The 12,854-nt window shown below is 43.8% G+C and overlaps 1 pseudogene; it reads right to left on the bottom strand.

Moving 5' to 3' along the window:
- Positions 1-1,554: 1,554 nt before the first annotated feature.
- On the bottom strand, positions 1,555-2,243 carry LOC144763141 (E3 ubiquitin/ISG15 ligase TRIM25 pseudogene; annotated as a pseudogene).
- Positions 2,244-12,854: the final 10,611 nt, after the last annotated feature.

Below are 12,854 nucleotides of genomic sequence, written 5' to 3'. Positions count from 1 at the left end.
GTTATCAAAAATCGCATTTCACCATTAAGTTAGTGTAGAACTTGGGGTTGCTGGGTGAGGGAGGTGAGGCCTCACGGCAGTTTTTCACTACCAGGACATATAAAACCTAAAAGCTCATGTGCTACCTATTAAATACAATTCACCCTGCCCAATGGGCTGTTATCGTCTACCTTTGGGGTAACTTATATGTACTAAAAAAATGAGGTTTAGGCCTGGCAAAAGGTATATTTTGACTGGAGGAATTGGCAGTTTAATGCATTACAGGCTGCAATAGCAGGCTGGAGACATGTTTTAAAGGGCTGCTTATGTGGGTGGCACAATACATGCTGAAGGCCCACTAGTATCATTTAATGTATACACCCTGGGTACATGCATTGCCACTGCACCATGGACTTACAAGTAAATAAATGTGCCAATCAGGTGTAAGCCACTTTTACCGTGTTGAAAGAAGAGTGCAGGAGCATTTTGTCAATGGTTAGCAGTGGTAAAGTGCACAGAGTCCCGATGCCAACAAACATGAACTGAGAAAATAGGAGGGGTAAAGGCGAATGTTTTGGGGGTGACTCTGCAGAGAGGGCCATCTCTAACAGCCAGATTTTAAATACTAATCAGGGGATAATTGAAGCATTTTTCTAGCTTTTCCTAAGCAAAGGTGGAAAATATAGATTTTAGGGCCATATGCACTGTGAAAGGATTTGCAGAAAGTGAGCAGTTGCAATAGCGAATTGCATTTTTGCTAATACTATGGTATTTTGTGAATTGATCTATGAATTACTAGGTCAGTTCGCAAAATACCAAATCGCAGTGGATTGCACATGGACCTACCTCATGAATAATAACGAGGTAGGTTGCAAATTGCAACCCACCATGATTCATGGGCTTCACAGGAATGGTGGCCTAATGGGGTCAGCAGACCATCATTTCTGTGATTGCTTTTAAATAAAGCAAATGTTTGTTTTTAAAATGCAGCATGTTTTCCTCAAAGAACAACAGGATGCTTTTTAAAACAAGCATTTACAATGCAACGGTTTCGCCTTTGGATGAGTTAGAGCAGTTTTCTTTGTCGACAGAAACACCGTTTTCCACAGCTATAACTGTTCTGGCGCACAGTTGCTTGTCTTTTTTGTACCCCTGAGCGTGTCATCATCCAAACATGCTTCGACTGCAGATGCCAACCTCTGTAATAATGGTACTGCCCCGAAATAGTACTTGTCGGTGATACAAGTGTCAATCCGCAGGGGCGGAGACATTGCATGTGTCATGCAAAGGAAGGGGCTGGTTGCCCCAAACGTGCATGTCGGAAAATATAACAGCACACACCGAATTAAGGAGTGTCAATCCTGACATTTACATGCATGTCAAAACTGACCTGTCTGAGAGACCCTTCAACCACGGGTGAGCCAGTAAGGACCCCCAGGCTAACAAGAGCTCACAATGTCTGGGGGCAGCTGTGTTGTTAAGGCAGACCATAAACAACACCTAGACAACCGCACATCACATGCTGTAACTTGCAATCTCGAAGTGCTTCAGTGACCCACACGAGGGAGGTAAACGCTATACAAGTTCTACAATACAAGGTGCTAGGCTTATTCGGGTGCCCCCTCTTGTCGTGTGGGGCTCGGTACTCACCTCTCTTTTGAGCTTGGCCTCTGGCACGGTGTGTGTTTTGCAGGCCTTCTGGTCTACCAAGCAGTAGCAGCAGAGGCACTTTCCGTGCTCCTCGCAGAAGTACTCGAGGAGCTTCTTGTGATCTTTGCAGGTACGGAGGCCCAGCTCGGAGCTCCCCAGCGGGCTGTGCAGCTGGTGGTGAGCGAACGCCTGGCTCCCCAGGTGAGGCTGCAGGTGCTCCTGGCAGAAGGAGGCGATGCTGGTTACACACGTCCGGACGGCGGCCACCTTGAGGCAGGAGTCACAGGGCACGGCCCCGTCCGGACAGGACTCCTCTTCCTCCTCCGGCTCCGGCTGCGCCTGCTGCTCCTGCTCGCACCGGTTCACGTCCAGCAGGTACTGCTGCACCACGGTATCCAGCACGGTGTTCTTGCGGAGCTCCGGTTTAGTTGCGAAGCCAGTGCGGCACTGAGGACATTTCCAGCCCTCCTGCGCCTCCGTGGCCCAGATCACCTCCAGGCAGACACGGCAAAAATTGTGTCCGCAGGGAGTGGTGACCGGGCTCTCGAAAGTGCCCAGGCAGATGGAACAGGTAAACTCCTCGGAGAGGTCCAACAGCGAGCCCGACATCTCGGCCATCTTAGCAGGGAGTGACGGTCATCGAGAATGGGCGAGAATGGAAACCGAAACTTAAGGGTAGAGCAGGCGAGAGGGAGGGAGTTAGTGGGCTGTCAGGGAAGAACGCGCTGCCACCATAAACGGAACTCCTCTGAGAATATGTGTATCTTCCGTAAAAAAGTGAGGTGCATTGATACATTCGAGCATATGATGAATATGGAGCTCAGTTCCTGCGGCGATCGTAAAGTGAAATAAGTCAGGTCCCGGGCCGCGCTGTGATTGGCTGACGTCACGGGGGTGTCCCGGGCCGGCAGCCAATCACAGCGCGGCCCGGGAATGACGTCACGGGGGTGTCCCGGGCCGGCAGCCAATCGCAGCGCGGCCCGGGACAAAGGGGCGGGGCTTAAAAAAAGCACCAGAAACGCCCCCGAATCGCGTTTTCAAGAGAAAGCGCGATTGACAGCCTCTGTCTCCCAATGGCTAGCCTCCATTTATGGAGCTAGCCAATTGGAAACAGAGGCTGTCCTAACCTCACTATTAGAAACAACAGATTTCGATCTGGGAGTGGCTTCGCCCCTCGCCAGGTTACGAAACCTAAAAAAGAATAGTATATAAAAATATTTTTTAAAGAGTAGTGGCTTCTCCAAAAACCTGTTTTGTGACCTTTCACAAAAGGGAATGGGTCTCTTAGGTGCCATTTCCCTTTTATGAACAGTTTACCACCACCTTTCATTATTCAGAAAATTATTCATGTTTTGCATTCGGATTTAAGTCACAAAACATTAATACATGACATCAGGAAACAGTATTTAGAAGGGACGCCCCTAAACACACCTCTTCCAAATAGCGATCCCTAATGGTTTCCTAAACCCATTTAGTGATTTGTTAAGATTTATTGAATTGCTAAATGGGCTTAGTACATTTACAAGATACATTTTCTTGTCACAAATGTTGCTCTTAATACCACCAAGCTGAATAAAGAAAGATCATAACTGGCCAACAGAGTGAAATAGCTCTTGGGTTTTATCTCAATCTGAGGGTGCACAAACTTCAATATACAGTGCGCCATATGTTCATATATGAGCACGCAATCCAGTGGGCTTACACAGCATCTTCATGGGTGATTTATGAAAACATAAAAATCGCCTTTTCCTACATGATAAAGGCATTTTCTCCTATGTTTAACCGCATGCGTGCTAGCGGTTTTCCCGCTGCGTGCTGCGATTTGAAAAAACCCGTGTTACATGACGAGCTCAGCTCGTCATCCGCGTAGCGCAGGTAATGCTCATGACGAGCTGAGCTCGTCATGAGCGTAGAAGGGGTTAAACTACAGCCAAGCCAGAGCACAGTGGTGCTCCTGGAAGAATGTTTTTTTTGCTAATTTTGTGGGTGGGTAAATACATATTGTAGTCCGTATATGACATTTAACTTTCCATATATTGGCACTCTTAAGGCACCATTTACAATAGACTTATAGAAAAGTTAAATTGGCCAAATAAGGGGTTCTAATGTACAGCATTTGATTTAGAGATGCAGGCATGTTACTACTGTTTAGCAATGGTAAAGTGTACAGAGTCCTAAAGTCAGCAAAAATAGAATCCAGAAAAATGGCACCAAATCTGGGGTGACCATGCAGAAAAAGGCAAGTTTGCGTTGGAAGGTAAAATAAAACAAGCATTTACAATGCAACGGTTTCGCCTTTGGAAAAGTTAGAGCTATTGGCAATGAAAATGACAATGCCATTTATTTATCTGTTTTCAAAACCAACACATAAATACAAATTTTGTCATTTACAATTCCAATAGCTCAAACTTTTCCAAAGGCGAAACCGTTGCATTGTAAATGCTTGTTTTTTTTGGCTGTTTGTGACTGATTTATCGCGGGCTGGGTCTGATTTTAGAGTTGATTTACCTTATATGAAACATGCAGTCTGCAACAAGCTTAAACGCATGCAGTTTTCACACCTTGCAAACACTTGTACACATTTTTTTTGGGTCACTCTTTTAGCTTTGAAATTCACTTACAGGGTGACTTTTGTTTGTGGCCCAGGCATATTGAATGTCCCAGTCCGAGCCTGAACAGCGACATGGTCATTGACAGTGACACCGGGGACGCGACGCGAGTACTTATGCTGCCAATTAGGTCAGATGCCCAACAAGCCCAACGTTTTGGATGCACTCGAAGCATCGTCAGTACGTCCTGAACATGGAAACTGCAGTCCCTTCTACGGCAGGGGCGGTGGTTCACATATAAAGCCTCATCCTTCGAGCCTTTTGCCCTCGTGCTTTGTAAATGCGCAGTAAAGGCACACAGGGAGCCTCCTTGCAAGAGGAGCGACATGGTAAGCCAGGTGTTCTGAGCAGCTACCCCCCAGCTCGGCTATTATCGGACACGGCGCGGTATGTTGCATGATCGGTGCGCACCTGGCACCTGAACCCTTCGGTGCGCCCCTGGCACAGACCACGCCTCGCCCCGTCGCTGCTCGCCCCTGGCACACACCACACCTGGCCCCTTGGCAGCTGTCCCTGGCACCCGAACCCCCGCAGCTTACCTGGGCCGCGCTTGGTGGAGTGGATCATTTCCGCGGGTGACACAGGCGCCTCCCGGACCACCGGAGGCGCGTTCAGGATCCCGAGGGCCTCACGCGAAGAGGGGCAGATAAGGAGCCATGCACCGCCAGTCCCAGGCCAGAGTCGTCGTCTTCACTGTGCAGCACTCTGGACCTGCGGACGCTGCCGTCCCTTCTCGAGACACTCACCCGGAAGTGACAGGAGAGCGCTCTACTCCCACAGCCTCGGCTCAGGGTGAAGCCAGGGCTGGGAAAACAGGTTCAAAGCCGAGCAGAAGCCGAAGTGTGCCCGTTCACGTGCAGGGTCAGGCAGTTGGGGGCTTCTTGTGTGAGGAAAGTGGGAGGGGAAACAGAAGGTCATGTTCAGCAACTTAGTAAGGGGCTCAATGTCCGTAACAGCTGCAAAGAGGGAAGGAAGGTCGGGCATCTCTGAATTTTTGCGCGGCCCGGGAAATGACGTCACGGGAGTGTCCCCCAATCACAGCGCGGCCCGGGACAAAGGGGCGGGGCTTAAAAAAGCCCGAGAAACGCCCCCGAATCGCGTTTTCCCCGAGAAAGCGTGATTGACAGCCTCTGTCTCCCAATGGCTAGCCTCCATTTATGGAGCTAGCCAATGAGAGACAGAGGCGGGTCATCGATCCGACATAGAACTCAAAAGGTTTTTTAGCGCATGCGCACTACAGGCAAAAACCTAAACATGACACTGCCAATGATGAGAGAAAAAAAAAGGAAAAACATATGTGTGTGCAGATTTAAACCTGTGTTCTATGACTTCCTGAACAATGCTCCTCTCCTCAACATAAAGAATATCTGTGCAGGTCACTTTTGTCTTGCATTGACCCCGGAAGAATGCAAGGTTGCCTTTTCTGCTTTGAGACATTTGCTGTCCCCACACATTACTTGCCATGTATCACTGTTCAAGGCTGAATTATTATTAAGCATTTTTTTACTGTCATGTTTTGGTAAGCTGGAACTGTTTCTAATTGCAGTAAGCGATCATAGGGCTCACCTGTTAGGTAATAAAACACTATGGGGCTAATTACGATGTCGGAAGGACCCCAACCGACCTACGGTCGGCTGAGGTCCTTCAGACATCTGCCCCTGCAGTCTGCCCATCGCATAATGATGCAGCGGCTGAAGACATTGGGTGGAGGGACCAGCCACAGCACTTTTGACAAGCTCAAGAGGTCTGTTGGAGCGTTGGAAGGCACCATAATCCTGTAATGACGACAGAGCCAGGCTTGGATCCGCTGTCGGGATTATGATGGCATTTTCCGACAGCCTTTTCATGTCGGCCTTTCCGACATGGAAAGGCTGTCGGAAAGTGTCTTTGGGGAGCCCTAGCAGGGGAACCCTTCCCCCGTGGCCCTCTGCTATGGGGCCAGCCTAAACATCCCTGCACTGTGTGGTTGACACACAGTGCAGAGATGTTTTAAAACATCCATTTTATAATGGAAGCTTGTACTGCAGGCCTTTTTCACCTGCTGCACATGCTGCAATTGTAAAATACATGAGAGGCCAGGCCGCATCGTAATACTGCGGTTGGAACTGCCAATTTAAGGTCGGGTGGTTCTATACCGATATGGTGTCAGGAGGCCAGGAGTCCGCCCGACATCGTAATGATCCCCTTAGTTGTACATTTCTCATCTTACAAGGAATCAGATGACTGCTGACCATGGAGATTTGTGTAAATACTGGCTGTGTTTTCGAAATCAGTAGGAGCGTGGTGACTGAAGTGTTTCATTGGTCAATGCACTACCTCAAACCATATAAATAAATGTGTATTCTAGCCCACCGGAGTAAAGTTCTTTTTCTTCCAGAAGTGTTACAGACTGAGGGTAAGAAGAATAAAAGCTTCTTTATTCAAAGTAAAAGGAATCTTCGGTGGTATAAGCGAACACAGCAGGTAGGGTGGGCTCTAAACTGCCAAATATTCTACAACGTCCTAGATACCTCTGTGGATACACCAATGAAGAATACAACATAAGGAACACGCAAAAGCTTTTAAGAGTGCGTGCATATAAACATAGGGGCATATTACCAAGCAATAGCGATAATTATCGCTATTGCTTGGTTAGAGACAAAAATTTACCGCTGAGCTGCGGCGATTTTTATCGCAGATAAACCTTGGTATTACCAAGGTTTAACGCAAATGCGATAAAAAACGGCCGCAATGCATGAATATCGCTGAAAAGTCTGCGATATTCATGCATTACGGAGCTAATGCTCTTAGCCATGTTATCCACCTCCCATTGGATAACATGGCTAAGAACTGCTCAGAGCAGTTGTTAGCTTTTGGAGATATTCGCGCTTAGCGCGAATATGTCCAAAAGTTGGTAATAGGAGATAGCGATGTCAGCGACTGTTTCCAGTTGCTAACATCTTGGCACGCCCACTTTGCATGTCATTAGTGATAAATATCACTGACATGCAAAGTGGGGCCCAAGATTGTCGCTATCTCCTACTAGCTGTCGCTAACTGGTGTTAGCGACAGCTAGGTAATAGGGAGATAATTTTATCTCCGCTTTCTTGGCTTTTAAAGCCAAAAATGCGGAGATAAACCCCCTTGATAATATGCCCCATAATTCCTTAACCTGAAAGGAAGAACAAAGGAATGGAAGCCCAACCCATCACTAGTGTACTGTCTAGAACTTAAACACAGGCGCACAGATGACTAAAGAGTAACAGCTCCATTAAATATTATTCGTGATCAATGACAGATTTCTTCAGTTTCAGATAATGCATGGGTAGGAAAAGGAAAAGAACCTGAATTACCGTCCTAGACAATACTAAAAATCAGAGGTGCAGGATGAATGATGCAGTTTTCCTGTATACCTTATAATTAGACCTCTACGTAGAGAAGAGTAACACATGTTATCTACACAGTGTCTAAATGAGGGTTGCGTGTGCTATATCAAAATAAGGTATTATTAACATTATTACTCATCTAATGTAACTGTATTTGTTTTTTAAGGCAATTTTATTTAAATATTCTTTCAATTTATGAGAAGTGTTTTTTCAAATTAAATAGTGTTCTTTTTATGCATTGTTAAATTTTTAAGATGGACTAGTTGCTCCTCCTGTAACTGGCAGTATGTTTTACATAATCATAAGATATGATATGCTACCTATCAAATCAAATCAATCCGTGATGTATTCTATGATGGTATAGAATTTCACTGAAAATGCCATTGTATAATTAATTCAAATAAAAATGCCTCGAGCATTGAATCCGAAACATTGAGGGATTAGGCCTACAAACACATCATTTCATTATTACTCATATTGCCATTTGGTACTTTCGACTGTGGCATCGTTTCATTTTACAAAATTCCCTTAGCACAATGTTATTATTAGTAAGTTATCACTTAAAGGAAATGCACTTTTAAAAAAAAAATATCTAGCATACAAGCTTAGATGCACTTTTCTTTTTTTTATAGAACGCCAATTTGTGCATTAAAAAAATGTGACGGCTGGAGAAAACCTACCCTGGATCCACTTAATGCAGAGAAAAAAGTTATGAAGGCGAAGAGTCAAGTGCTGCCTGGCTGTGATATTGTGCCGCAGAGAATTACACATAAACCTTCCCAGAGCCTTACGAACATAGCACTTAAATTGTCTCCACGAACGGCCACAAATCATCCCCTCTCTGAAGACTGTTTTAGTTCACACGAGGCTTGAGTTCGAATTCGGTTGCTTCTGGAAACGACCCAAATCAAGTCCCTCAACCCACAATTACTGCTGCCTTTGACAGATTTAGGGCTTTGAAATCCTAAGAAGAATGGTCTGATATTGGGCCAAATGTTACCTGTATTGTTCTTTCAAAATAATCAAACTGACCTTTTTTCTTGGATTTCAGGCACACACACTCTGCTCTTATGTGCCAGGAATTGTTATACACAGTATATCCTGATAAATACACCTTGATCATTTATACTTCTCAAACAAAATATAATTGCTATTTTCGCATGTAACATTAACAAATAACGAATGTTGAATTGTCTTTAGATTATCTGCAATATCTATTGCAAATGTGAATGTATTAATCATGGTGTAGATTTCTATATATTTAAGCGTTATTCTCCCCATGCTGAGGGCAATAATGGTTGATAAATTGATGGCTCGTAAGATGAAGGTGGGATCACATAATGAGAGAAAATGGCACTTAACAGACATTACTACATTCAGAACATGCCAAATCCAGCAGGGTCACTGGAAATATGCCATTTTGGGGCAGCATCGTCTTCTGCGCATAATTTTGGATTCGCTTCATGTGCCGCACAAGCTGCCTGCATGTTTTAATATAAAAAACATCAGTTTCCAGCTCAAACGGATCAAAAGATACTAAAAACGCTGTAACACATTTTGCTGCTCATAGAAGGCCCTTTGCAAAGTTTGACTGGTAACCTTTCTTTTGCTTACTGCTATGTTTCAGTCTTACACTGGTACTAATGAAGTAAAAACAATGTCCAGATAGTGTTAACGAGTGTAAAAATAATAAAATAATAAAGTAGTACTATCGCAAAAAGTGCCGCATTAAGCTGCAATAATTTTCCTTTTCATGTCGCCTAATTAAGTCAATACTGCAACATAATTCGCGGTTTGCAAAGCATTATCAGATCCTGTGCCGAGGATGTGTCACACAACCAAGGCGATGTGTTGGCTCCAAAGCAGAGAAGGTGCGATGCAAGATCCTGCATTGTCGTCAAATATCCCATTAGCAAGGGCTTGCGAGCCAAAGTCTGGCATCAAGTATGCATTGCGGTGATACAGTGGTTTTGAAGAGCTGTGATGCAGGCACCTACGTAGTCATTGAGTCTGCTGCAGATGAGAGATTTGCAAAGCAGGATCCTATGTTGGAAAGGCTTCAAATAAGTGGTGTTTCCGATGCAGGCTACAGTGTCAACACAGAGTCCTTGCATCAGGAGAACCCTCGCAGCAGAGGTGATGCATCAGGTTTTTCTCAGGATTGCACTGTACCCTGCCCCCTAGGCCTGCCCTAGGGGCGACCTACAAGCATAAAAAAAGGAAGGTACGGGGCTAGCAAAAAGTTTACATTGCCAGTCAAAATAGCAGTTTGAAACTGCATACACAGGCTTAAGTGGCAGACCTGAGACATGTTTAAGTGAGTGGCACAATCGATGCTGCCTGCGCACTAGTAACATTTAATTTACAGGCCCTTGGCACAAGTGGTGTCACTTTATGAGGGTCATACAAGTAAATGAAATAAGCCAATGGGGAATTAGCCAATTATTTTATGTTTTAAGGTGAGAACACAACCAGGCTAGCACTGGTTAGCAGTGGGGAAGTTGCAGAGTCCTAATACCAACGACAACAAATGCAACAAAAAGGGGAGGGGTGAAAGCAAACAGTTTGGGTAGGACCCTTAGAAAGGGAGAAGTCTAACACTTCCTAACTTCTTAAAATTTGGAAAGAATTAATCAACAATACCTGCTATTTAGAATATAAGAGGCTTGTATGTCACTTCATTGTCAGATATTTTTGAAACTTTCTGAGAATTTTATGAAACTTTATGTACTCCTTATGCACAAATTGACACTAATGTGTGCAAAGAATTCTCAAAGAAATTGTCCATGACTGTTCTAGACTATAGAACAACATTCTCAACAAACTTATAAAACACAACAAAATCATCTAAGCTAACCAGAAATTAGAAAAAGCTCTCAGTCCCTATGGGTTCAACTGTCATTTGTATAAAATATATTAACAAACCTTGATCAGACCCCTACACAAACTATTCTTTCAATTTGCGAACACAGGTAGGATTCAAGGTTCTTCTTTTGTAGCCACGATAGTAGTGGATTCGAAAGAGGGTAAAGACCAACTCGAGATACAACACTATCACCCTACCTTTCTTATAAACATTGACTGTCAGATCTATGCCAAAGTTTTAGCTACAAGGCTAGAAAGAGTACTTGGTCAATTGATACACCCAACTCAATCAAGGTTCCGTAAAGATCGATTAGCATGTGATAATATTAGAACATTATGTCACGTTCTAGAAAAAGACAAATCATTCCACTCTCCTCAAAGTCTATAGAAATTAGAAGAAGGCTGCCTTACTGAAATTCGGTCCCAGCGAAAATATTGGATATCTTTTGCCCTCTCTTCCAATCCACATGCTGCAGTATGAGTCAATGGTTGCACCTCAAAGAAATTCCCTTGACAACAAGTCACCCATCAAGGTTGTTCTCTACCCCGCTTTTTTTTTACTATCTATTGGACTTTTTCTTGAGTTGATCAGGAATGATAGTGCTATTTAGAGAATTCCTTTCTCCACTGGGGCACAAAAACTAGGGGATCATGCTAATAATGTCTTAATCTTCACATGTGAGGCTCACTGAACAATTCCTTGTATTACAAAAAGAGATTTCACACTACACAGAGGTTTCTGGCTAGTCACTCAACAAAGAAAAAAAAGGAAGCCATTCACTTGAATATCCACTGTTTTCCATCACATTTTCAGAATACAGGTCTCAAATGGCATAATATGACATAAAATACCTAGCAAAGACCTTCACGAAACTCTGACATAAAATGAAAGTAAAACAATTTCCAAGATAACTTGGTGAGGTAGATTGGAAACAATTAAAATAATGCTGACGCCTATAATTACCTTCCTGACTGGCATGTGGCCACAAAAAATCTCTCACGATTTTTACAAATCCATAAATAACATTCTAGATCAGTTCCTTTGGAAAACAAGAAATATGAATCTCTCTTAAGAAATTTAGGGGCTTATTTACCACTTGTTCATGCAGTGCAGTAGCAACAAATGCTGTGCTGCATGAAAAGGAGAAAGAAGAGCACCAAATTTACTGAAATATGACACTCTCCTCCCCTTTCCATAGCGCCGGCACTGAAAGCAGCTGCTGGGCGCCATGGAGACACCTTTGCGCCATGGTGCAAGAGTGTCATCCTGAGTCTAACAAAGGTTTTGTAGTGGAAGGATACCCTTCCAATACAAAATACAATGCGTAGACTGACTCAAACCGAATATAGCATCCTACAGCTCATGATTTTACATCGCGTTCCATAACAAAGCGGTCGTTACAAAGACTGCGCTGTTAGGACGCTATACCTTTACAACGCAAGTCATCAGATCGACTTGCACTAGATGGCGCTTCAACATTAGGAATAGTATAATTTACTTTTCCAACTCCACCCTGCGCAACAGAAGGGAAGGTGTAACCATTTCCCATCTTTGTATGTGTGCTGTACAGTGCAGCACACGTACAAAGTCAGAAAAAAACATGAAAGCAATTCTCCTTCCTTGCACCTACTTCAAAAAGGCATAGTGTTCTGACACTAAACCTTGTCTATCTTCTTTAGTAAATTGGGTTTAGCATCAGAAACCCTAGGTGGTTGCATGGAAAGCCCTTGCTCTACCGATGGTACGCCCCCTTAGTACTAAGCAATGCAAATCAGTGCTGCTTTGAGATTCTTTCACATTATTTTCAGCTCTAAACAAATTTAGCATTGGAAAGTTAATCGTAAAAAAAGATTTTGTGCTGATGTGCATCACGTTTCGACACAAACATGGTGTAAAATCTTAGGAAATATCCCCCTTGGAATGAACAAAATAAAAGGAGGGGTTAAATTCTCAAATTACCTACGATACATACTAACAGTTCCTTTGGGGAAGACAATTGCTTGGTGGCTCTCCACATCCACTTTTACCATACCTACATTGTTTTTTACATTTTTATTTATTTATACTTGTATTCATGTTACAGAAACAACTTATAGAACAATGCGGGTAATCAACTGTACATAATTCATTATTAATCATTATAGTTTTTTCTTCATTCTCACCCGACCCTCCTCCCATGTTCAATTATCTACTACTTCCTCCCCCAGATCAGAGTTTGTTTATTCTTGACTCTGTTGTGGAGTCTAATCCTGTCTTGCTAAAAGATAAGCCGTGACTGGGCCCCATACATCCTTTGGTCGAGATGCTTCCGGCAGTTCTTCTGCATACACATTCAATTGATCTCTACAATGCACCATATCTTTTATCCAATGTTCTATTTTAGGA

Source organism: Lissotriton helveticus, chromosome 1_1 (genome assembly GCF_964261635.1).
Source record: "Lissotriton helveticus chromosome 1_1, aLisHel1.1, whole genome shotgun sequence".
NCBI classification, from domain to species: domain Eukaryota; kingdom Metazoa; phylum Chordata; class Amphibia; order Caudata; family Salamandridae; genus Lissotriton; species Lissotriton helveticus.
Note: the sequence above shows the minus strand (reverse complement) of the source record. Positions and strands in the feature narration are given on the sequence as shown.